The sequence below is a fragment of the Podarcis pityusensis genome, assembly GCF_964106645.2.
Source record: "Podarcis pityusensis genome assembly, chromosome: 4".
Taxonomy (NCBI): Eukaryota; Metazoa; Chordata; class Lepidosauria; order Squamata; family Lacertidae; genus Podarcis; species Podarcis pityusensis.
The window spans coordinates 24475163-24499958 of NC_138027.1; the positions used below are offsets into that span (position 1 = coordinate 24475163).

Here is a 24796-nt window from a genome sequence, read left to right on the forward strand (position 1 = left end):
AACATCTGGAGGGCCGAATGTTTCCTGTGCCTGTTCTAAGGGCCCACCAGAATGGTGTTGGGTTTTTTGCCAGCATGTCATTGATGTAATATTAATGTGGGTTTGGATATGGCAGAGAGTTTTTGCAATGTTCCTGCTCTCGATGGGCAGCTGGGTGACAGAGGATTGCCATCCCATCCCTGCAGACAATTTCCACAGGGTGCCGTGCCCTTATGGAAATACCGCCTGGGTGCAAATTAACCAGTATGCTCCCAGAAACACTTTGCATCAATGCCTTATGAAACTTACTTCATAGTTCTTGCAAGATTGTGAAAGTGTTTAAAATATCAAGCTGTGAAATCCCTGAGATCGAAGGACAGTGCTCTTAGATAAGGTTTGATTAATGTGAACAGCAGGTTCATCTACTAAGTCCCATGGCTTTAGCGAACAATTAGCAGCTTTCACATCCATTTGAACCAGGTCACATTTAATAGCAATGGGCTAACACATAATCACAGTACACTTAAATAATTTCTCAGTGAGCAAGCTAGATATTTTCACCTTCCAAATGATTAAGAGAGGGGGAGATGAAGGGATAAGTGCAGAGGTTTATTTTTGCAGAGCTGGGTTCCTCTTCCCACATTCTCTGAGTTTCTATCTGTTATGTCAAATTGAAGTTTAATAAATGATCCCCGCTAATTAGCTATGTGTGTATTCTTTTGTGAGTCTATTCGAATTTTTTTATATATAGAATGTACAGCCGCGTTTTGAAGATGAACAGAGCTTGACATAATTTTAGCTATCAAATGCTGGTAATTGACACAGAGACAGGCTACACTTTACACAAGGTTATAATTAATGCAGTTCAGTGACCTCAAAGGCTGTTCTTCTCAGAAATAATCGGTGACTTGCATTCTGATGCTTTGTGAGCTACTTCAGCGGACATAAATTACAAATGAGGTACTAATGAAGTATTTCATCACCAGTTTACCTTTTGAGAAGAGCCTTTCTACTCCAATTTATAGGAGGCTGGCAGATTTTTTTATTATTTTGGTCGGGAAAGCAGTTGGAAGCTCCTCTGAGCTGTTATAAATTAGCACATAGATAGCCAGGGGAACTCCTCTTTGAGCTTAACAAGGCTTTAAAATATCTGCATTCCAGAAAAGAATAAGTGCATGCCCCAAAAGCTAACAAGATGTTGCCTTGCTTTGGTCCAACTACTTCCCACTCAATATAAAGTAAACCATAAGCAATATAAGGTTTGGGGTTGTTTTTTTATTATGTGTTTTCTGCTTTTTTATATATATTGTGATATTATGTTGTGAACCACCCTGAGATCTACAAGTATAGGGCAATATACAAATTTAATAAATAATAATACAGTCGTCCCTTGGTTTTCAAACAGCTTAGTTCTCGAACGTTTTGGCTCCCGAACATCGCAAACCTGGAGGTAACTTCCAGTTTGCAAACTATTTTTGGAAGCCGAACATCTGACAGGGCTTCCGTAGCTTCTGATTGGCTGCAGGAGCTTCCTGCAGCCAATCAGAAGCCACGCTTTGGTTTCCGAACATTTTGGAAGTCGAACAGACTTCCGTAACAGATTCCGTTCAACTTCCAAGGTACAACTATAATAATAACAATAATAAAGTAAACCATAAACAAATATGTGACAGAACATGAGTCACAGAGAAAGTGAGAAGGTTCCTTGATTCAGAGCAGGCAATGTTTAAAATCCTGGATGCAGGATTATTTGAGATTAGCATCCACACTTTTAAACATTTGCTGGCCATGCTATAGAAAGTCAGAGGGGAAGGGCCCTCCCTCAGTGGGAGAACATCTGCTTTGCATGCAGAAAGTCCCAGATAGGACTGAGAAAGACCCTCATCTGAAACCCTGGAGAGCTGCTGCCAGTCGGTGTAGACAATGCTAGTGAGATGGACCAGTGGTCTGAGTCACTCTAAGACAGCTCTCTATGTTCCTATCAGCACCCTTGTTCATCCACTTAGAGGGCTGGCAATGCAATTCCCATAATGCAGGAGTAGATGGATGCTCTGGAGACACAAATTGTGGCTAAATTTGCATGATTTCCCCCACATTTTAAGACATGGAACATCCTGCAGTTCAGGTGCTCCTACATCCTCTGTGTCCAATGCTATTTTTCTGAGAAAAGGGGTGCCAGAACTCACCATGAATGCTTCCCTTGTTCTTTTACATTGGCAATGGTGGCCACTTGAGAGATTGCCGGAACTAAGTTCCAGGGAGTTCTTGCTGGAAAAAAGCTGTCTGTGCCCATATCAATCATAATCTCAGATGTGTGGTGACAGCAAGAGATGGGCAGTTTTCCTCCATTACACAAATTGGATCTGCAGGCATGTAAGCCTCTCCAAATTACTAATATTCGCTCATAGCAGTGATCCACCATCTTTCTTACTGGGAGCTTGTCCATTCTCTGTCCAGAGAAGGAAATCCCATCATGAAGTTGCTGAACAATTAAGCTGAGCGTTGAGCTTCTTAGGCCAGCCATCAAGCTAAGGCTCAGCCATAGTTTCATGGCTAGCAGTCAACCTCAGGAGGCTCATTCCAAGAAGCAGACTTTCCCACCAAAACCACTCCTCCCATGCACACACCCAAAAAAGTTGGTTTTTATTTTTAAAAGGTTAGTGACTCTCATAGTGCAGTGCTTCTATGCTTTACCAGGCTTTCAGTCCTGTTGACGTCACGCGCTTTGGTCTTGCTCAAAAGACTTCCTTCACAGCTGCCTTGAGGGTGAAACACCTTGAAAGACAAAAGCAAACCAGCATTAGGTACAGCAGCATTAGAGCACGCTGGGTAAACAGTCTCTTAAGGAAACAAGCACATCCCAATTACTTTTCTCCTGTTGTTCTTTTTGAAAGACATGCAGCAGCCTGCATCACTAAATACACACTGAACGCATTATTAAAATGATTTAATACCTTCCCACAAATTGATTTGGATTATGTCGCTTGCTTTATTTTACAGCGGTCTTCCTTGCTCAAGATTATGCAGATGCTTCTCTGCTTTCTTGAAAAAGAAATTATGTTCTTCACACCAGTGCAATCACAAGATCACAGCTAAGACTTAATCGGGGGAAGAACATATCTCTGTGGTAAAGCCCAGGCATCGCAAGCAGAATGTCCCAGATTCAGTCCTGACACCTCCAGCTAAAGTGATTTCCTTTAATTGGTATCAGGAACTCCTGGGCTGCTTTTACACCAGAAATCTACAGCTTTACAGATGCCCCTGCTTCTGCCGGAGCCTCCAGAGCTCCAGACCAAAATACACTCATTTTTTGGTCTTGCACTCTCACATGAATCAGCTGGCTCCCACAGGAACTTGGGACCAAAAAACAAGCGTCCTGATTTTGATCAGCAGGATGTTGGAGGGTGAAATATACTCGGAGTCGAGAGTGGATTTCATGCTCTTTATTCAGCTCATAGTGGTGAGGAGGAATGGAAGTTCCCCCAGAATGTCTGCTTTATATACATTATTTACACAGTGGGCCCCACGTGATTGGCTAATTCCGGGATTCACCTGTAGGCCAATCAGGTTGTGGATTCACTTCCACCTGGGAGCTGGATTGGGTGGCTCCTGTGGACCAATCAGACTGCTGCATTCTGGACCCTATTGTTCTAGGACCAATCAGACTGCTGCATTCTGAATCCTATTGTTCTAGGACCAATCGGACTGCTGCCTTTTGGATCCTATTCAACTCAGTACATAACAGAGGGTGTACATTATATGTATCATGTGATTTCAGTAAGGCTTTTGACAAAGTCACCCAGGATATTCTTGCAGAGAAGCTGGTAGAATGTGGGCTGGACAATGTAACTGTTAGGTGCATTAATGGCTCGTCATCATCCTGGGGGGGGGGGGAGTGACAAGTGGGGTGCCTTAGGGTTTTCTCCTGGTCCCATTGTTGTTCAACATCTTTATAAACAACTTGGCTAAAGGTACTGAGGGGATAAGCATCAAATTTGCAGATGATACCAAACTACTGGGAAGGTATTCAAATGACCTTAACAATGTTCTGAGAAGTGCCTTCCATGGTGGAGTTAATGGCTGAGGAGAGATGTGATTTAGAAATGGATGTTATAGCTATCCAGAAGTTGTGGTACTTAATCATAGACCTAAGTGTTTAGAAAGTGTCAGTCGCTTGAGAAAAAAAGTTTATTGGGCATGTCAGAGGCAATAGTTGTGAGACATCTCTGTAGGATACCATTTACCATTTCCAGACATGAGATTATGTTAGCTTGCTGCCATGGCAATCTTGGGGTCAGCCTTAAATTTAAAGAGCATTAGGTTAACAAAATCATAGCCAAAGGGGCTTCTCCATCACACTGAGCTGAAAAATTTATCTGTCTTTATAACCTAGGAGAAATAGACTGCATCTCTCATCTCAGATATGCTTGGAAAATTTGAATTTGCTTCTACTGCAACATGTTCAAATTAAAACAATTAATATTCAAGTTTGCATCTGTAATGTAATTGTTTTAAATATGTTTTATTGTCCATTGCTTCCTGCCCTGGACTCCATTGGGAGGAAGGGAAAGATAAAGAATAAATAAATAAAATAAAGAATAAATAAAATTTGCAGTTTCTCCAAATTGTGCACTGCAAAAATGGCGTGCAATAATGCATATATCAAGGGAAATTGTACATACAAATGCACATGCCCATGAAAACAATATTTAAAAATACATTATATTATGGAAATTTGCTTGCAAAAATGTTTGTAAGCTGCTCTTACAAATTTGGATTTTGGAAATTGGAATAAGACCAGTGTGTTCAATCCAAGTGGCCTAGCTGTCATTGAGCCACAAATTTCCACAGACCTACATAACTTCTCCCTAGACAAGGGGGGGGGGGGGGGAAGGTGATGATTGTGAGAGCCATGTCCATTAAGCCTGCATACATATATGCCTTATTCACTCTCTTCCCATCTGCTCCAGAGTCTGAAGACTTCAGGAATAAAAGAGAAACAAAAGAAAAGCTTGTAGTTCAATTCTGTGAACTAACGATACAATTAGTATAACTGCACAAGACTCAGTGCATTTTTGCAAAAGATATTGACTCCCTCACACCCATTTGGTGTGACCCTGCTGACTCGTGCCAGGGTGCCGGTCTGGAAGCTGGGACTGACTTCTGTGATCTGGGAAGCCCCATTTAAAACGGAACAGTTGTAGGGTATGCAATTCATGTCTACGTAGAAGTAACCCCATGGACTTCGGTGGGACTTACTTCCTGATAAGTGTTACAGATCTATAGCCTTTAACTCATGGAAAGACCCCCAGCAGTAAGGTCAGAAAAGTTCCTGGCAATTTGTCATGGATGGCTATCTGTCATGGATGCTTTAGCTGATATTCCTGCATTACGGGGGGTTGGACTAGATGACCCTTGGGGTCCCTTCCATCTCTACGATTCTATGATTCTATGAATTCTGAGCAGACAATTACTGGGGCAGATGAAACAATGGTCTGACCCAATATAAGGCTCTTCCCATGGTGATTGCCAAGAAGGGAACTGTGTGTGGTCAGAACATCGCTGTCTCTCACTAATGAACAAAAGACTTTAAAGAAACCAGTATCCGCTTTTGGGATTATTTTTTTTTTTTTTTTTTGGCTTCTTTCACTAATACCTGGCTATGCAGACAGCAACAAAGGGCTAGTATCGACCTGCCTGCTTCGCTGCATTTCAATCCATATTCCAGTGCAGATGCAGTCGCTGCAAATGAAAACCTATGTTTTGATGTTTATTAACTGACATGAAGCAGTACTTCAAGACAAGGACATTATCTCTCGGGGTTCAGAATACCATTGTCGAACCAAAGCCACAGTACTAATCCTCAGCTGAAAGTTTCCACTTCTAAAGTGTTCCCATTGCAGTCTTTCAGATCAATGCACTTTCAGCAACGCAGCACAGTACTCAAAAGTACTCTGAAGAGTGGGGGGGAGGCTTCTCTGTTTAATACCTGGCTGAACTGGGGGTGATCTGATAGATATCACACAAAGTTGTCCAAGGTGGTTAAAAGAAAGATGGATTGCAAGGAGCTCCCTAAGGATCTGTGTGAAAGGGCAGTGAAACAGCAAATGGAATTCAATGGGACAAAAATTCCTAGTTTTACATAAATGCTCCTGAACTGGCAGTGACCTTGGGGTTGTAGTGGACAGTGGGATGGAGGTGCTGGCCCGCAGCTCTGAAAAAGGCAAATTCTATAGATAGGTAGAGCTGGAAGAGACCATGAGGATCATGTAGTCCAACCCCCTGCAATGAAGGAATCTTTCACCCTGTTGGTCGTTCGAACTCACCACCCTTAGATTAAGAGTCTCATGCTCTAGTGGCTAAGCTATACCTCCAGATGCTAGAGATTGTTAGGAAAGAGGCTGAAAAACTCCCGATATTGTAATGCCATTATTCAAATCTGTACAGTTCTGGTTAAAGGTAAAGGGTAAAGGGACCCCTGACCATTAGGTCCAGTCGTGGCTGACTCTGGGGTTGCGGCGCTCATCTCGCTTTATTGGCCAAGAGATCCAGCGTACAGCTTCCGGGTCATGTGGCCAGCATGACTGAGCCGCTTCTGGCGAACCAAAGCAGCGCACGGAAACACCGTTTACCTTCCCACCGGAATGGTACCTATTTATCTACTTGCACTTTGACGTGCTTTCAAACTGCTAGGTTGGCAGGAGCAAGAACTGAGCAACGGGAGCTCACCCCGTCGTGGGGATTCGAACCACCGACCTTCTGATCAGCAAGTCCTAGGCTCTGTGGTATTGACTTGATGTAATTTTGGGTCCTGCTCAGGAATGTTTGGAAGCAAATTTCTGCTTTTGCAGAAACTATATCCAGTTGCCAGGCTCCCAGCTGGCCGTCTCTGTGTCGTTTAGCTTATACTATAGGAAACAACAGAAGAAGAGTCTAGGTGGATCATGTCAAAGGCCCATCAAGTCTAGCATCCTGTTTTCCCAGTGGCCAACTAGATGCCCAGGTCCCTCAAGCGAGAGCAAAGCACTATTTCACTTTCTCCCCTGTGATTCCCCAAAACATTGGAGGTGGAAATGCTGCCCTACTCAGCTTGCTGTCCCTCTCTTCACCAGGTCTCCTGCCACTACCAACACTGCCACTGCCCAGTCCCACCTCCACCCCTGGCAGAGAAGCAGCTCTGTCATTCGCGCCAATTTCCAGTGAGAAGTCTCACCAAAAATCAGCACCAATGCTAGAGATACTTATTCCCAGAGGGAGAGGAAGCAGGGCAGGTGAGGTTCCTGTGGGGACACCACCTGAGGCAGCTGCTTCATCCCGCCTCATGGGTGAGCCGGCCTTCACTGCCTGCCTTCACTGCCTTGTGTTGGAGTGAATTCCATAGATTAACTGGATGTAATAAATAATATAGGACAGATTAAGGGCAAGTTCATTTTAAATCACCTCTCATGATCCAGGCGGCGGGGGGAGACAAGGACATTTTATTGAATACTGAGACCAGCCTTTAAAAAGAAAGAAAAAAGAAACACAAGTGGAGAAAATATCCAGAACTGTTAACAAGTCCAAATATAGCAGCTCTTTGTGGGTTTTTTGCATCGAAAGCTTTGGGACTCTGTTTCGTCTTGCTGTCACCATTCATAGATATCCAACTACTATTTTTCCCAGGGAATTGTAACTGCTGGCTTTTATTCTGACACATTGCAAATCATCCTTGTAAAAAGACATTTCAGATCAAGCGAGAAACTTGTCCTAGTCAAAGATATGTTGCAAAGTAAATACAAAGAAAAACCCAAAAAAAATGACACCCTCATACCTTTCTGGGTCATTTTGGATGCAAGCCTTTGAGGCGAGTGAGAGAAATCAGCCACTTGTGACTATTTTTCTGTGACAGGAATCTGCCTTGTGGTTTCCTACCATGCAATAGAAATTCCCAGATTGAACCTGAGGCCTCAGTTATTTTTTTCGGTACTTCGTGTTTCAGTCAAAACCACCTTATATATTTAAAGCCAAAAACTCTACAGTGTTCAAGGAACTCTAACATCTGTTTTTGCCTGGGTTGATTCCCTTTACCAGCATTGCTTCTCCATTATTACTGTGCTTGTGGTGTTTATTCTACAACACTTGGTGGTGATTTCAAAATCCAAGTATACAACCATCCCAGGAGCAGGTCAGGAGATGCTGCCTTCAGATCACTGGCTCATCTCATTCCCTTATGGGCTGGTAGATGCTCTCCAAGATTTCGGGCAGGCAGGCAGGCCTGGCCCAACCATGAGGCGAGGTAAAGCAGCCACCTCAGGCGGCAGAAGCCCCTGAGGCAGTGTCCCATGGGTGCCCTTCCACTGGCATAGCAGCCAGTGAGATCGCATGATATCTCGTTGAAAACCTGTTGAGCTATCATGGGGCAAGAGAGATCTTGTGAGCGTTTGGTGAGATCTCATGAGATTTCTGATGCCTGTGCTGCTTCTCCACCGGTTGTGGAGGCAGTGGGGCAGGACAGGGCAACCTTTCCTGTTTCACCTCAGGCCGGGAAACAGGACACATTGGCCCTGCAGACAGAGGTCTGTCTCAGCACTTCCTGGTGATGCTGAAGACTGAATCGAGGGCTTTTCATGCAAAGCAAACGCTCTACCCTTCACCAGGCAGTATCTGTGGAAAAGCCAGTGGATGGAACAACTGCGATGGATTCCTTATCTTGAATGGAATGGGGGAAAACAACTTGTGTACATTATTTCAGGACTGAAAGACTACTGCAGCTTGAGGGCTGTAGCAACCCCCTTCCTGGTAACCCAAAAGGATTGACTCCAGAGATCGTATGAGAAGAAGTCCACTCATTAAATCTCCTGCTCACTGAAGGAGAGGAGGCAGTTTTCAGTTATTTTAACCTCCCCATTGTAAAGCCCCCCCCAATGATCCATTGGGTTGAAGAACTCTAGAATAGCATGGGAGGTTGTGCGGAAAGCTAGAGACTAGATCAGGCATCCCCAAACTTGGCCCTCCAGACATTTCGGGACTACAACTCCCATCATCCCTGACCACTGGTCCTGTTAGCTAGGGATCATGGGAGTTGTAGTCCCAAAACACCTGGAGGGCCGAGTTTGGGGATACCTGGACTAGATCATCAACATCATCATCATTACAAAATCAATATACAAACTGAATAAAATAAAATAACAAACTAGCAAACAAGCAAGCAAACAAAATTCACTGATGCAGTTGTTTCTTATAGATTGGTCAGTTTTTTATTATCTCCCATACAAAAAGGACTGCTTACTGCCCAGCAGCAGTCCTTGAAATCTTTTCACAAAGGAAGTTGCATTGCTGCTAGTGATCTGCATATAGATTAGGGGGTCAACTGTGGCAACTTAAACGCTCCAAAGAGTGCTTGGCGAAATCCCTAAAAAGACAGAAGAAAGTGTTGTACTCCAGCTCCACCACACGGCACTGCTAAAATCTACAGTTCACTTGCTCATTGCTGAAAATGTAGTAATAATCCTAAACTTTCTGCATTCTTGAATTAAGGAAAACTCTTACAAATTAGCCCTCCCCCCCCAAAAAAAAATATTTGCAAAAGGATAAAATGAGAATAAGGAACATTTTCAGCACTAAGACCAGATATGGAAGCTTTTAGTAAGGGAACTGATTTATCCCGTATAAGTGGTGGCATTAGAAATGGAAGAAATCAAACTAGCTAGGAGTGTAAGCAGGGATGAGATTCAATTCAGTTTGCATATAAAGTTGAACCTATTTTTATTTTTTATTTTTTGGAATAATTTTTATTTGATTTTACAAATACAGTATTATAACAATACAAAATACATATCCCTATTTAGAGATTTCTCTGAATCTCTGGACTCCCCACCTTCCCCTCACAGGGTCCTGTTGTCAACCTTTTCAACTGCATATTATTTAATAATCCATATTTTATGTCTCTCCATTTTGTCCATAGTATTTGCTACATCACAAGTGTTATTGCAATCCTGCTAATGTTTTCATCTGCTTACAGTGGCCTCCCAGGTAAATTATAAATTTTCCTCATTCTTTATTAAAGTTTTGGCCTTCTTGGTTCCTGAGCTTTCTGGTCAGTTTTGCCATTTCAGTATACTCCAACAGCTTAGTTTGCCATTCTTCTCTGGCAGGGACTTTGTCTTCTTTCCACCTCTGGGCTAGTAGCATCCGTGTGGCTGTCGTCACATACATAAAAAGTCTTTTCTGCTCCTTTGGAATATCAGTACCTACAATAATAATAAAAAGGCTTCTGGGTTTTTTATTTATAAAAGTTATTTTAAACATTTTTTTCAGTTCATTATATATCATTTCCCAGAATGCTTTTATTAGAACCTAGTTTTATTTTTATTGCTGTTCACTGTACTGCCATTATACACATGGTGTCGGGAAATAAATAAATTGATTTACATTACAAAAGGGCAAACAGGGCCCCAAAACAGTGGGGAAACTGCAAGTGTGGTGCAAAATCACAGCCAGGCCCTTCAGGGTGCTGTTCCACCCCTCCTGTCGCCATTTCCACATTGCCCTCCAGTGATGAAGAAGACCCAGAGCCACCACTGCCACCACTCATGCCGGTCTGGTAAGTGTTGCTGGGTTTTTAAGGGTTTTTCGAGGGTTTCCAGAGGTTTCAGCAGGCTTCCTCAGCCTCGGCCCTCCAGATGTTTTGAGATTACAATTCCCATCATCCCTGACCACTGGTCCTGCTAGCTAGGGATCATGGGAGTTGTAGGCCAAAAACATCTGGAGGGCCGAGGTTGAGGACGCCTGGTTTAGAGGGTGGTTTGCAGGCTTTTAAGATGGTGTGTCCCTTTATATGCAATTTCACTAGAGGCGCGGTACCCAAGAGTGTAAACCCTGCATAAGTGGGGAAGTGTATGTAGTTTATGATTAAATTCTTAGAAATTCAAGGTGGAATTCAACCGCAGGCTATGTCATTTTAGCTTGCCACACGGAATCATCCCACTTCTCCTTCCCGGTCCGCCATTCTGGGGGTTCTCTCAATGCCTGACACCTGCCAACAATTTCAGGGGGTGGGGGCACACAGGGGGAGGAGAGAGGGGAAAGTTCTGTTGCCACAAGTGGAAGCCCTTACACAGGGCTTCGTGGGGTTTATTAGGTGTATCCTGACCTCAATGATTATATAAGATTGATTAATGCAATTGATGGGATTTGACTGTGTTTAAAATATTTAGGTCTCTCTGATAGTCCCTTTCGCGATGTTTGTGGGCAGCATGTCAGGCTTTGCACGATAACCTGGACCCTTTCATTTCCCTGCTGTTTCAAAATCTGAGATCAAACCTGTGAGCTATTTTCCAAATATAATAAATATAACCAATATGTGCTTTGCAGCTGTGAACAGGGAGGGAGGCTTTCTCTTTCTAACCTGAAAAGAGAAGAGGAAGGAAAATTAATGCTAGTATGCCTGAAAAGTTGTGGGTCATGTTCTACATTTGTAGATTTTTATTTTTACAGTGGTACCTCGGGTTACATACGCTTCAGGTTACAGACTCCGCTAACCTAGAAATAGTGCTTCAGGATGAGAACAGAAATTGTGCTCTGGTGGCGCGGTGGCAGCAGGAGGCCCCATTAGCTAAAGTGATGCTTCAGGTTAAGAACAGTTTCAGGTTAAGAACGGACCTCCGGAACGAATTAAGTACTTAACCCGAGGTACCACTGTATTTTCTGATTTCACTGCTTCAGGACAGAGCTTTATGACTTCAGCTAGAATTGCTTTTTTTCTTGTGCTGGTGCTTCACCACTGCAGGCAAAATGGGATTTACAGTATACACAAATTCTCAGACAGTTCCTTTAAATATACGGAAACTCCAATAATGAGAGTTTTACCGACGTCCTGGCCAAAGTTTTCCTGCTGAATTGGCTGGATCCTAAAGCAAGTCTGGGACTCAGTGTGATTTTCCTACTGTCTCTTGCATGAAAATCTGTCTTATTTCACCCAAGAGCATTGCCTATAAAGCAATCGTAATGAGATGTAGAGAAATCCATCTCTCTCTCTCTCTCTCTCTCTCTCCTTAATGGATTTAATCAAGATCTGCAGTTGAGTGAGATCACCTTTGGCAGAAACCTATTCAGGTGCAGACCTCTATTGTTCCCTCAAACTATGTAACAGGAGTTCTCCTGTAGGCTAAGCTCAAATAACTTCAGCCTTTCTTTTCCAGCTCTTTAAAGAGCGAGCCATATACCTTCCTAGTCACAATATTGCACCAAGTGTATACAAAGAGAAGCAAAATGAGAATCAGCATGGCGTTTTCTTTGAGAGAAGTAAGTCTGTAGCCCCAGCCCTATCAGCGTGATCTTTGCACAAAAGATGCAAAGACAAACAGCTGCTACCCTGTGAAGCGCAGAGTCACACATTCATTGATGGAAGTAACATGCCCAGAAGCACCTGCTTGACTTCAGTCCAACGCTCATGGTCATGTGCCAGAGAGGTATAGTGCAAAAACACTGTGCTAGAGTGCTGTAACACTATATTACAACAATGCTATTAAAAAAAGAAAGAAAAACCTTTCCAGTCAGTGCCCTGTTTAATAGTGTGGGATCTCCCAAGCAGAGTGAAAGGTACATTATAGTATTATAATGATTGTGTTTCAATCCCAGTGTGTCATCTTGGAATCCCTGAAATACAATTCTGCTGTGTATGTTTTTTGTTTTTTTAAAAATGCATATGAGTTTCACACTGAATTGTGACCCACTCCAGAATTGCTTTTTTGCAATGAAGAATTGCATAGGTAAAGGTAAAGGGGTAAAGGGACCCCTGACCATTAGGTCCAGACGTGACCGACTCTGGGGTTGTGGCGCTCATCTCACTTTACTGTACGAGGGAGCCGGCGTACAGCTTCCGGGTCATGTGGCCAGCATGACTAAGCCGCTTCTGGCGAACCAGAGCAGCCTGTGAAGGAAACACCGTTTACCTTCCCGCCAGAGCGGTACCTATTTATCTACTTGCACTTTGTGCTTTCAAACTGCTAGGTTGGCAGGAGCAGGGTCCGAGCAACAGGAGCTCACCCCGTCACGGGGATTCGAACCGCCGACCTTTGATCAGCAAGCCCTAGGCTCTGTGGTTTAACCCACAGTGCCACCCGTGTCCCTGGAGAATTGCATAGAAGTGTTTAAAATAAATGAGTAAGTTTTGAGTTAAGGATTCCCACTTTAATATCTACAATAACGGTATTGTACATTTCACATACTGTGGTCACTTACAACTTAAGTTCCACGTAAGCACACCTTTTCCTTGTATTTAAGTCCTAGTCCTCTTCCTTTTTTAAACTGGGGGCAGCTTCCCCTCCCCACCCTGATTCTGCCTCCGCTAATGAGTTGCGATGAGTAAGTAGCTTAACCACAATTCAGACATACATAATGGCCTTGTCATCTAGGCCGAGCCTCCTAGTCCTCTGGGTTGGGATAAAATGTCCTCATCCCTTCTCTTGCCCCATGTTTGGGCCCTGATTTTCTGTTCGTTGTGAGGCCGCTGCCCTGGAAGGCCCCATCAGGTCTAGGTGAGGGTGCAAACCAATCATGGACCAGGAAACAGACATGTGTGAAAAACCAGTCACAACTTTACTGGCTAGCAGAACCAGGTGGGGTTGGCAAGACACTGGGTGAGGATCTGTTGACCAAAGGGCTTCCGATCTAAAATGTGCCCTCAACCTCCCGCACCTGCTGGGAGTTATCCAGCATGCAGCATGGAGCAAAACCTTGCAAGTGGGACCACTGGTAACTTGAGGTAGCTATTGACCTATCCAGCCTACCCACGCTAGTCATTTCCAGCAAGTTGTAACAATGACAATAAGACACCTAACAGTTGCTTGCTACCCACCAACCAAGGGCCAGTTGTGGTTGGGAGTACAATTCCTTTTCAGCCCTGTAAGCCAGCCACTAAACGCCTCAGTCGGAGTCTCTAACCAGCCTTTCCCAAACTTGGGTCCCCATATGTTCTTGAACTACAACTCTGATCATCCTTCACCACCAGCCCTGCTGGCTAGGAATGATGGGAGTTGTAGTCCAACAACATCTGGGGACCCAAGGTTGAGAAATCCAAGGGAGGGAAGGCTGGAAAAATTTGCCTAGGGAAGAGGGAGGAAGGAGGCTGGGCAGGATGGTGGCCACACACCTGTTGCATCACACCACAAGTTGGCTGATGGCTTCAACCGGCTGTAAAAGTGTGTTTTATAAAATTATTTCTATGCCACCTTCTACAATACATCTCAAAGCAGTATACATAAAAAACAATAAAATCATAATATGAGAACTAAAATGCAGCTGGTGGCACAAATAGAGCCCAGTTAACAAACCCACCTGACCAAATACTAGAAAAAGCCTGAGTACAAAAAAAATCATTTTTATTGAATCACCAAAATGTCAGTGCTGGCACATATCAGAGCTCAGACAGGAAGTAGTTCTACAAATTTCATATATGTCATTTCATAATCATGTTTCATATAATCTGCTAACACTTCATTTAAAGCATTTGGAATTGTGATTTGATTTGCTGCAACTGGTTATACACAAGACAGTGCTTACTGATGCACAAACAGCAGAAAAAAATCTACTTAAAAAAAACACAATACCTTTGTTTCTCTGAGCATCTTATGATTTTCAGAAACTGCCTGTGCCCATTTCACTGTTTTTGGTTTTAAGTTCATGGCATGTTGAAAAGGCTTTTTCTTGCCTTTTGAACGTTTGCATCCAAAGTGAAATCAAATTGCACATTGACTTACAAGAGAGATGCAGCCACTGACAATTTGAACTTCCTTGTGATGGCTTCTATATAAAAATATGTATCTGCTGCACTTTCACTGCCCCAGACAGACATCTGGTTAGTAACCCTCTCCTGACAATGACCTGGAGCAGCTAACATTTTTTTGGCTCAACATCATCACTCTGTACTTTTGCTGAGGTTCAGGAGCTCACGCATGTCAATTTATTGCTTGTTTTCCTTGGGAATGCAAACCCATAATTACATAAATGACAGCATCTTCTAATTTAAGCTGTCTGTACCCACATCCTGTTGTGCATTGGTTATTTACCAATGTGGACATTTGAAACAGAGGCTTATTTCACCAGTCAATGAATGCCCAGTATGGGCCATGTTATCACTCCAGCCTTGCAACACGTTACACTGGGTGGTGCAAGCAGATGAGCTGGAATGAAACCTGAGATACATGGTGCCTGGCTGGGGTCCACCAGTAATGATATGAGTAGATACTATTGTGCTGATGATCTGTAGACTGACCCTCTGTTGTTGTTGCTTCTGCTGCTGCAGTTTCATGAAGACAAACTGGCACTCATGCTGCCCACTGACAATTTCTCAAAGTCCAAACAACCAGCTACTATCCCCTTGACAAGTTGACACACCATCTGAAGGTCTGTTGGAGCAATCCTGCTTTGTGGCACAAGACTGACCTCCAGCAGGGACAACCTGTTTATTCAGCATTCATCCTGATTTCCTTGTGCAAAGCTTATGCAGTGGTTAGACTATGTCCAGTCTTTTTCAAGCATTTGTTTTGATTGATTTACGGGGCAGTTATAAGACAATGAGGGATGTGGGTGGCGCTGTGGGTTAAACCACAGAGCCTAGGACTTGCCGATCAGAAGGTCAGTGGTTCGAATCCCTGCGACAGGGTGAGCTCCCATTGTTCGGTCCCTGCTCCTGCCAACCTAGCAGTTCGAAAGCACGTCAAAGTGCAAGTAGATAAATAGGTACCGCTCCAGCAGGAAGGTAAACGGCGTTTCCATGTGCTGCTGTCGTTCGCCAGAAGTGGCTTAGTCATGCTGGCCACATGACCCGGAAGCTGTCTGTGGACAAACGCTAGCTCCCTCGGCCTATAGAGCGAGATGAGCATGCAACCCCAGAGTCGGTCACGACTGGACCTAATGGTCAGGGGTCCTTTTCTTTATAAGACAATGAGCATTCAACCTGCATTCATTCTGATTGGCTTGTGGAGTTATTTACATGTTTTCCTGCTGGTCATTTACCTTTCCTAAACTTCCCCCCCATCTCTTTCCAAACTGCAAAAATTCATAGAATCATAGAACTGCTTATAATTATTTTATTTGTACCCTGGCCGATCTGACTGGGTTGCCCCAGCTACTCTGGGCAGCTTCCAGCGTATAAATAATAGTAATAAAACATTAAACATTAAAAACTTCCCTATACAGGGCTGCCTTCAGATGTCTTCTAAAGGCTGTATGTCATTGCTTTGTAAGTAAAGCTTGCAAAATATTTGTGTGTGGGTTTCCTCTGCCCTTTATGCTCACAAAGTCAGTCCAATTCTCCTATGGCTAATCTTGTGGGAATTAGAATTCTTTGCTTTTTAATTCTCTTTATTCTGCTTCAAAGTAAGGTCGACATTTGCAGATAAAAAGCAAAGCGATTCCATGTAAGAGCCAGGCTAGGAACTCGCCCCCTCCCCCAGCACTCCCACCACCAAGTAAATGATAAATATCCTGGCATGCAAAAACACACATCCATGGGAAGAAACTCAGTCATAATTGAAACCTTTGTTTACACATATATGAACTAAAAGATCTGTCCTCGCATTGAAAATTATTCTGGGTCAACTGACTAGCTACCACCACTTGCTAACATCCTGTGACTGAACAAAGACTTGCTCCGAGTTTTGATCCTACTACAGCTACGTAGCTCAGTGGCAACCAAGTTCAGCCAAGCCATCTATCAGAAAGAGCTGGAATGTTCCCTGAGTGAATGCCCCCACATTCTGCCCGCGAAGAAGAAAAGCTGGGTCATTGACTCTTCACAGAAAGACAAGCATTCTCCCACATCAAAAAGGCACCAGCAAGGCATCATCATACAGGTCTGCTCTGCGTAATGAGGCAAATTTTCAGCAAGTGTTCCAAAAGACAAATGGTGCTTTTTATCTTCCTCCAAGTTTCTTGCAAGAGGAGTTTACGTTAAAGCCACTTAAACTGTCCGAAGAATAGCCCTCTGGATTACCTGTTTGGCAAATCAAGTGCATTACCCACTCACATGATCTCTGATGGGATCGCAGTTGATTTCCATACATTTGGTCTAGTGAGGCAGCTAGTAATAGTAATAGTAATAGTAATAGTAATAGTAATAGTAATAGTAATAGTAATAAATCTTTCAGGTTGAAAACAATTTGGTTTCTGTTTCAGGAAGGCTGCTTCATTTAGCCATGTTTACTTGATTTAGTTCCATATTTGCATGCAGAAGAAATTTTTAATGGGACTTAAGGCTGTTCACCTCCTTCCTAACTATTGGGGCAGTGGGTGGTATCAAAAATATCTAAAGTAAATCAGACTAAGGTATCTTCCAAAAGCTGAAATTCAGTGACAAAATGCTATTTTATATAATATCGCCTTGTAGTTTGCAAAATACCAAAAACACATAATTTTGATAAAGCAATCCCCTTTAATGAAACATCAGAAATAACTTCTGCAAAAATATGGGGTTTTGTTTTTTTAAAAGAAAACGCCTTTTTAAATCACACTTTTTGGACTAAGAGCACTTAAGTTATGAATTTTAACCATAGCCTGTGCTTTCTTCCTCCCTAATTATATTATATTATAATTATCTTAATTATATTGGGTAATGTTCCTTATACAGCACTGCTTCACCTCTATCCTATTCTCAGAGATGCACACCTTTGCATCGATTTCATTGGCCTGGCAGCCACACGGGGCCAACCCTCTCCTTAGGCAAAGGGATGTAGCTGCCTCAGGCAACTGATGTTGGATGTCACGAAAGGGCAGCAAATGGTTAGCTATTTTTGTATATGGGTCTACTCTGATTAAAGCTTAGTCAACAACCCTCCATAGTCATTAGATTTGCTGTGTGTATGTGAGAATTGCAACTCTCAGCGTTCCATCTTCCTTCTGGGGCCTCGCTTTACGAAGCTCCTCGACTCTCAGTGTCAACTAAAAGCTAAAAAGAATGTGTGCGGACAAAACATAGATTAGATCTGTAGATATATCCCCTCCTTGCTACAAAGAAAGCCCTGTAGACCCTCGCAGTAAATTTTGTAGCGTTACAATGCTTGCGGCCTCCCACAGTATGTCTGAAAGCTGCCTTCTCTCAGACCACACAAACACATATGTGGCCTCTAGTTGTCATGGGAGAAGTATCCCCTTTAGTCTGGGTGACAGCGTGTCAACATCCTCTTTGAAGGCTTGAATAATGTACAATGGGGGTGAGCAGCAGTGTTCACCCCCTTAAATGGTGCTTTTGCTCATAAAAAGAAGTGTGTTCCTAATGCAGAACTGGCGTACACAAACACTTGTCCACTCCTATACGCAGGGTAATCGCAGAGCAAGTCAAGCTCAGAGTAGCTCCTTTGAAATCACTGGGTGTAATCCAATGTCGCTTGAGCAGACGTCCACTCGCACAGTGGGACTTCGCCTCTACACCCCTGAAATCTACTCTAGGGGGTCACCAAACCCTCTGGGGCAGATTTGATGGTGTATTGAGGGCCCAAGGGAGGTGGGGAGAGGAAGGTAAAGCCCCATTGTGCAAGCAGCAGTCCATTCTGCTTTCATGCAGACTGCATTGTTCTTGTTTATCCGTGGGTCTTAGGACAGTTCATAGGAATAGACAACACATGTACACCACATTCCCACTGTACTCAGAAGGAACTGGCAATATGAACCTAAATGTGTTTAACATGTCCCTTGAGAATTTCGTACGCCACCCTTGATTATACACGTTTCTTCATTTCAATTCGCATTTTTGAAAATGCAGAGGGAATTGAAAATCCCCAACCGGTGTACATCCATTTTATGCATTGGACCTAGAGTATTTACACCACTCAGGTTTGGATACAACCCAGTGAATTTAACTTATTTGTTATTGACTTAAGTAATGCAATTTACTTAAGCCCATTGCTTTCCGTGGGTTGACTCTGAGTATGCCTTTGCTGGGTACAATCCATGCAATTTACCAATGTGTCACCTTGTGTGTCCTTTGAAAAGGCGATCCATGCATTAGACCAAAGTTGCCCACTCAGGCACCCTTCAGCTCCCATAATCCCTGACTCTTGGCCATGTTGCCTGGGGCTGATATGAGTTGTTGTAGTTCAGAACATCTGGAGGGCACCAGCTTGGGGGAGGCTGGATTGGAAAGTCAGGTATAAGTCAATTTTAATGCTTCCAAATTCTCTTCTCATCCCGCTTCCCAGTCTTTGCTGGCTTACAATCCTAGAACTGTGGAGTTGGAAGGGACCATGAAGGTCATTTAGGCCAACCCTCTGCAAGGTAGGATTTTTTTGCCCAACTTAGGGCTCGAATTCATAATAAAAACTTGAGCACATGGGGTGTGTGCAAGGCATCTACAACGGCACAAGGCTTCAGCTCCCATCTCACATTCCCCCCCCCCTTCACAGTAATATTAGAAAAGAGATTTACTTCATTTTCACAAATCTTTTAGGAGAGCTATTGACATTTGGGATATATCCTTTCACACAAACCCAGTGTAACTGGGGAAAAATAAGTTACTGGAGATCCAGAACAAGAAATATGATTTCTGTAAATGTTTAGTGTTGAACACTGAGTCGGGTGTGTTCCGTTTTGATCTTGTGAGCTAGAGACTGTGCTATTTTGAACTCTGTTTAAAGCATCTTTATTTTAAGATGGAGTGGAACACAGCTTAATATTGTTTGCTTCTCAAATGTCCATATTTATCTAGATGCAATTGTAGCTTTTAAAAAATAATAATAATTGTACGTTTGTGCATGGCTTTCACTATTGAGATGATGAGTTTTGGATGCAAAGGAATAATAAATGCACAAGTGGATGGATGAGATTACGGAATGAGGCTCAAATACAAATTAGTGTGGTTATGCAGCCCCCCTGTGGTTTCTTCTGTACTGAAGAAACAAAATTTGACTTCATCACCACCAGAGAGCACCAGTGTTCTATTTCAACATCCAAATATTTTCAGCATATTTAAAACATCTAAAACTATTCCTCCTATACTGTATCGTTCCTGGGTGGAAGATACTTCAAAAGACTGGTGATAATGACATTCAGCCCAACAGCTGTGTGTGCTCTTTTTTTCAAGAGAAATGAATACAGAATCGGGGGGGACGGACGACTTATTAAAAGCAAACTTCATCCGCCACTGAATGCTTTCAACAGAGAATGATTTTATCAGCGCCTTCGTCATACTCTTCTAGGCTCCTGCTTAAAAGATTTTGGTTTAGGCAAATCTATCTAGACAGGTGGATGTTGACATATCTTAATCTCTTTTTAGTCTATACTATTAATGTTAATTACCTTTTAAGTTTTTAATGACTGTTTCCAGCTTCCAAAGCCTTTCTCACGAATGAGTATAGCTGTGAGGCAGTGGAGATTCAGGATCAGAGTTTTCCTTCTCCTAGGTGGGCTAAATTCCCAGGTGGGCAAGCCCCATCCACCCCTCATCTCCCTCTACAGCAACCGTGCAGTAACCACCTTCTTGACCAGGCATAGGCAAACTCTGCCCTCCAGATGTTTTGGAACTACAACTCCCATCATCCCTAGCTAACAGGACCGGTTGTCAGGGATGATGGGAGTTGTAGTCCCAAAACATCTGGAGGGCAGAGTTTGCCTATGCCTGTTCTTGACCATGTGAGCCACTCACTGAGGGTTTAAGACCCATTGGCTACCTTCACCTGGTTCAACCAGCCTGTTGAAGCCAGTCAGAAGTAAACCTCACTGATCTGGTGAGGGAATGGCAGAAGGAGTTGAGGGTGGGGAGGGTTTGCGCATGGCAGAGTTTAAAAGCTCACAGTGCAAACCTAACTTTGAAGCAAATCTCACTGGGTTCAGTGACATTTACTGCTAGGTAAGCACTTTTAGGATTCCGTGGAGACAGAGGAAACAGCTCTTACTTTGAAGTAAATCCCACTGAGTTTAATGGAACTTGCTCCTGAGTAAGGATGGAATAGTATCCCTAAAATACATGAATTGATTCCCTCCCATTAATGATTAGAAATTTTATCAATAAATACTATGATAACTATAATAAACTTATTAAGTGTTTGATGTGTCGTGGGGTTTTTTTTTTCATTGTTGTTTTCTGCTACAGCGTAATAGGGAATAATAAAACGATAGCAGTAATAAGGCTTAAATCCAAGGATGGGTGCACCGGCTTTTAGCTGTAAATTGCATGCTGCAGTAAATCTACAAATCATGGCTGTGATTCTTGCATTGCAGCTTAACAATTCTGTGAGGAGGCAAAACCTATTTCTGATGTCACTTCTTGTAGGATCTCCCTTTCAGTTGTTTTTGTTATTTCAGTTGTTGTTGTTCTACAAGAGACTACCAGTCTATCTACGTAACTAATGGAGAATTGGCATGTTTAAAATAAGGAAGGTTTTCTGGGGGAGGCGTTGTGCACATACCAGACTATTCTCCAGATCTGAATGCAACTGCTAAATTACTTCTGACAGCAATCATAATGAAAGATAGTGGGAATGGGTTCATATAGGTAATGGTGGACTGCTGAATTAACTAAAGGCCAGAAAATGTTCAAAATAGAAGGGATAGTGATCACTGCATATTTCTGTAAATGTCAGGGTAACCCATGGCTGTGAAGCAACTAATAGGTTACAACAGAGTTGAGCAGAAATTGGCATTCTTTCTTTCCATTTTAGATATTAAAAAGAGAGGCACATTTTCTTTCCTTCCGTTTTCATTTGTAAGAATACCACATTATGTTAACCTTAAACAGCGTGCCATTAAACTCAAAAGGGCAGCATTAGGCCTCATCTTCACTATACGTTAAAAGCAATAGTATCGCTTTTAACAGCTATGCAAACTGTCGTTTGTTAAGGGATCTGAGAGTTATTAGGAGGCCCATTCCCAGAGTTCCCTGAGAAGAGGATTTGACTGTTACACCAAACAAGGGACTGTAGCTCTGTGAGAAAAACAGGAGTCTCATAGCAATAACCCACTTACTTTTTCTGTTCCCACACCAACAGCAAAAATAAGTCTTTTTAGCACCATCCATGGCTGGTTTGTTGAACATCAGAAGACTGGTTAAGGATGCTTGATACCTCCTCTTTAACTTGCTTGTGAAAGACCTTGTCGCAAGGGACTGAAAAGAAAGACGCTTGCCTATTTACATCTGCTGTTGTGTCATTTGCCAAGGCATTATCGGCTCCAGAAATCACGGCTGTGAACAAAACCGCTGAAGCTGAAAGGCATTGTTGTTTTTAATTAGTAGCAGCCAATTACATCCAACACCTCTGTCGAAAATAAACATCCATTTGATCCTTCCTTTGCCAGCTACCTTTTTAAAACTGCATGGTGGCCTTTGTTCAGAAAACGGTCTATATTTTTTGATATCAAGTAATAGAGAAACAACGCAGGCTCCCTCATTTCTAGTGATTATTTCAGAGTCCAACCAGGTTTGGATATTGCTCTAGTCAGTGTTCACAGCAGGCTTTGAACTGCTGAGGTAAATATTACTCCATGCTTCTGGCAAGGAAATGGCCCCCTGCCTACAAGATTTTAGAATGTACATGGTCAACAGTGTCCTAGCAATATCCAACTGGTATGTGTATGTGTGTGTTTAAAGCTTTCCCACTTAACTAAGTTTCAAAACTTTTAATCTTTAAAACTTAGACTTGCCACGAAAATTCAGGCAATGACAGAGGTGTCAGGTTGGTCCCAAAATTGAGGGGGCCTGGCCCCCTTCCAACAAATCTTGAGGGGGCCAAAGACACCTCAGCCCGATAGAGTTGATGCACCTGGCTAAGGAGCATTCTAGTAAATCCAAAGGCTGAGCTGGAAATTCTAGAGACCATCCGCCATGTTTTTAGCAAATTATCCATGGATTTACACTAGACCAGGAAGCTTCATTGCCGTTCACCATTTACACTGATGACATTATGCATTCTTGTGACACGTGTATTCTCACAATAGCTTATCCTTTTCACATCAAGGCATGCACATCACTGCAAGATATTAACCATTTCACACCAAGTCCTGTATATCATCCCGCCCAGAGTGGCTGGGGATGGGTGACAGAGCAATCCTATAGTGGTGGTGGGAGCTTCTATGGCAGAGCTTACTGCAGCTTCTTAAGCCCTGACAGCCCCCAAAATATACTCCGGAGGGTTTGGGGAGCCACCAGAGGAGATTGGAGGCATGGACAATACAAGGGGGAGGTGAGGATGGGAAGTAGCATTACATCTGATGATGTGATGTTGGATCTCACCCTAAATAAATATTATAAAGACAAAAATTGCATGGATATTGTGGATAAAAGCATTAAGACAAGGTGGGAAGTCCTTAGGTGCCCTAATGATTTCTAGTACTGGAGCAACCAGACCATTCTACCATGACTTTTGATATAATCAGTGAAGGAGGACACTTACAACACAACATTTTCCTGTACTGAGATCCACTGTGTTTCACTGATAGAATATTTTCTCTTCTAATGAGTGAAAATGAACAGATGTGTTTATCTTTCATGGTTAATTGTGGCTTTGTTTGCTGTTTTAACCCCCGACTATTAGACTAATGGATTCAAATTACCACAGTGTTCAGGAACCCATTAGGATACTTTATTGGGGAACAGGATACTAATGGAATTTCATTTCAATATATTGGATCCTTTACTGAAATATTTTTCAGCACGAAACACTGGAAAAACTCATACTTCAAAACACAAACATGACAATCTAATCGCCATCCCTGCATCCCAATTATCTATTTCATTAATTCACAGAAATATTATGATTTATGCAAACGTATAATCTCTGTACACTGTCTGCCACAGCAGGCTAACATTCAAACAGAAATTGAACTAAGACTGGGACCAATGCCCAGTCAATTTCCTAAGATAAAGTGGAGCAAAAAGACTGCCTTCATCATAACATATGTTTATTGCCCAAAACTGAGCAGCTTAAAAAACTGGGAGATGACAACCCAACGCTTTGAAGGCAATTACAGCTGTGCAAACCCAGAATAAATCAATTAAGGGCCACTGCACATGGAATTATTTGCCACTGAGAGGCCAGTATTCAAAAAGGTCACAGACAAATTCATTAGAGAATGTCATATTGTCGTTTGTTTCTTAGTGAAAATAATTAAAGCATTAATCCCTCAGATTCCCAGCCTGAACTCCAGAGTGGGACCAGCAGGTTCATTCTTCTTCCTCCTCCATGAATTTTGTGTAGAAGCAAATGTTATTTGGAAAAAAGAAAAGAAAAACCTACTTTTTGCTTGCGTAGTTCAGATGCTAGGCAGCAAATGAGGCAACTGCTTCTGTATTGCATAGGTGGGGGGAACTTCACGCACACATAAAGACACCTATGAATGTGTCTCCTTTGAAATTAAATTTAAAAATGTTCTGACATATACAGCAAAAGGGGGAGGATTAACTTCCAGACTTTTCTTTGGAATTGCCATCTGTTTTTAACTCTTTTCTTTCAATGAAGCATCCAGACAACAGCATTGTCAGCCCATTGCATTGTAATGTTTTATGTATTATCTATGTTCTTTAGTCGTTTAGTCGTGTCTGACTCTTCGTGACCCCATGGACCAGAGCACACCAGGCACTCCTGTTTTCCACTGCCTCCCGCAGTTTGGTCAGACTCATGTTTGTAGCTTCAAGAACACTGTCCAACCATCTCGTCCTCTGTCGTTCCCTTCTCCTTGTGCCCTCCATCTCTCCCAACATCAGGGTCTTTTCCAGGGAGTCTTCTCTTCTCATGAGGTGGCCAAAGTATTGGAGCCTCAGCTTCAGGATCTGTCCTTCCAGTGAGCACTCAGGGCTGATTTCCTTAAGAATGGAGAGGTTTGATCTTCTTGCAGTCCATGGGACTCTCAA

The 24796-nt window shown here is 42.8% G+C and overlaps 1 long non-coding RNA gene across 1 annotated transcript in view; it reads left to right on the forward strand.

Annotated features, from left to right (window-relative positions):
• LOC308476583 overlaps window positions 1–24796 on the forward strand; it is a 141388-nt gene that overhangs the window by 23426 nt on the left and 93166 nt on the right. The gene's annotated exons all lie outside the window — the stretch shown is intronic.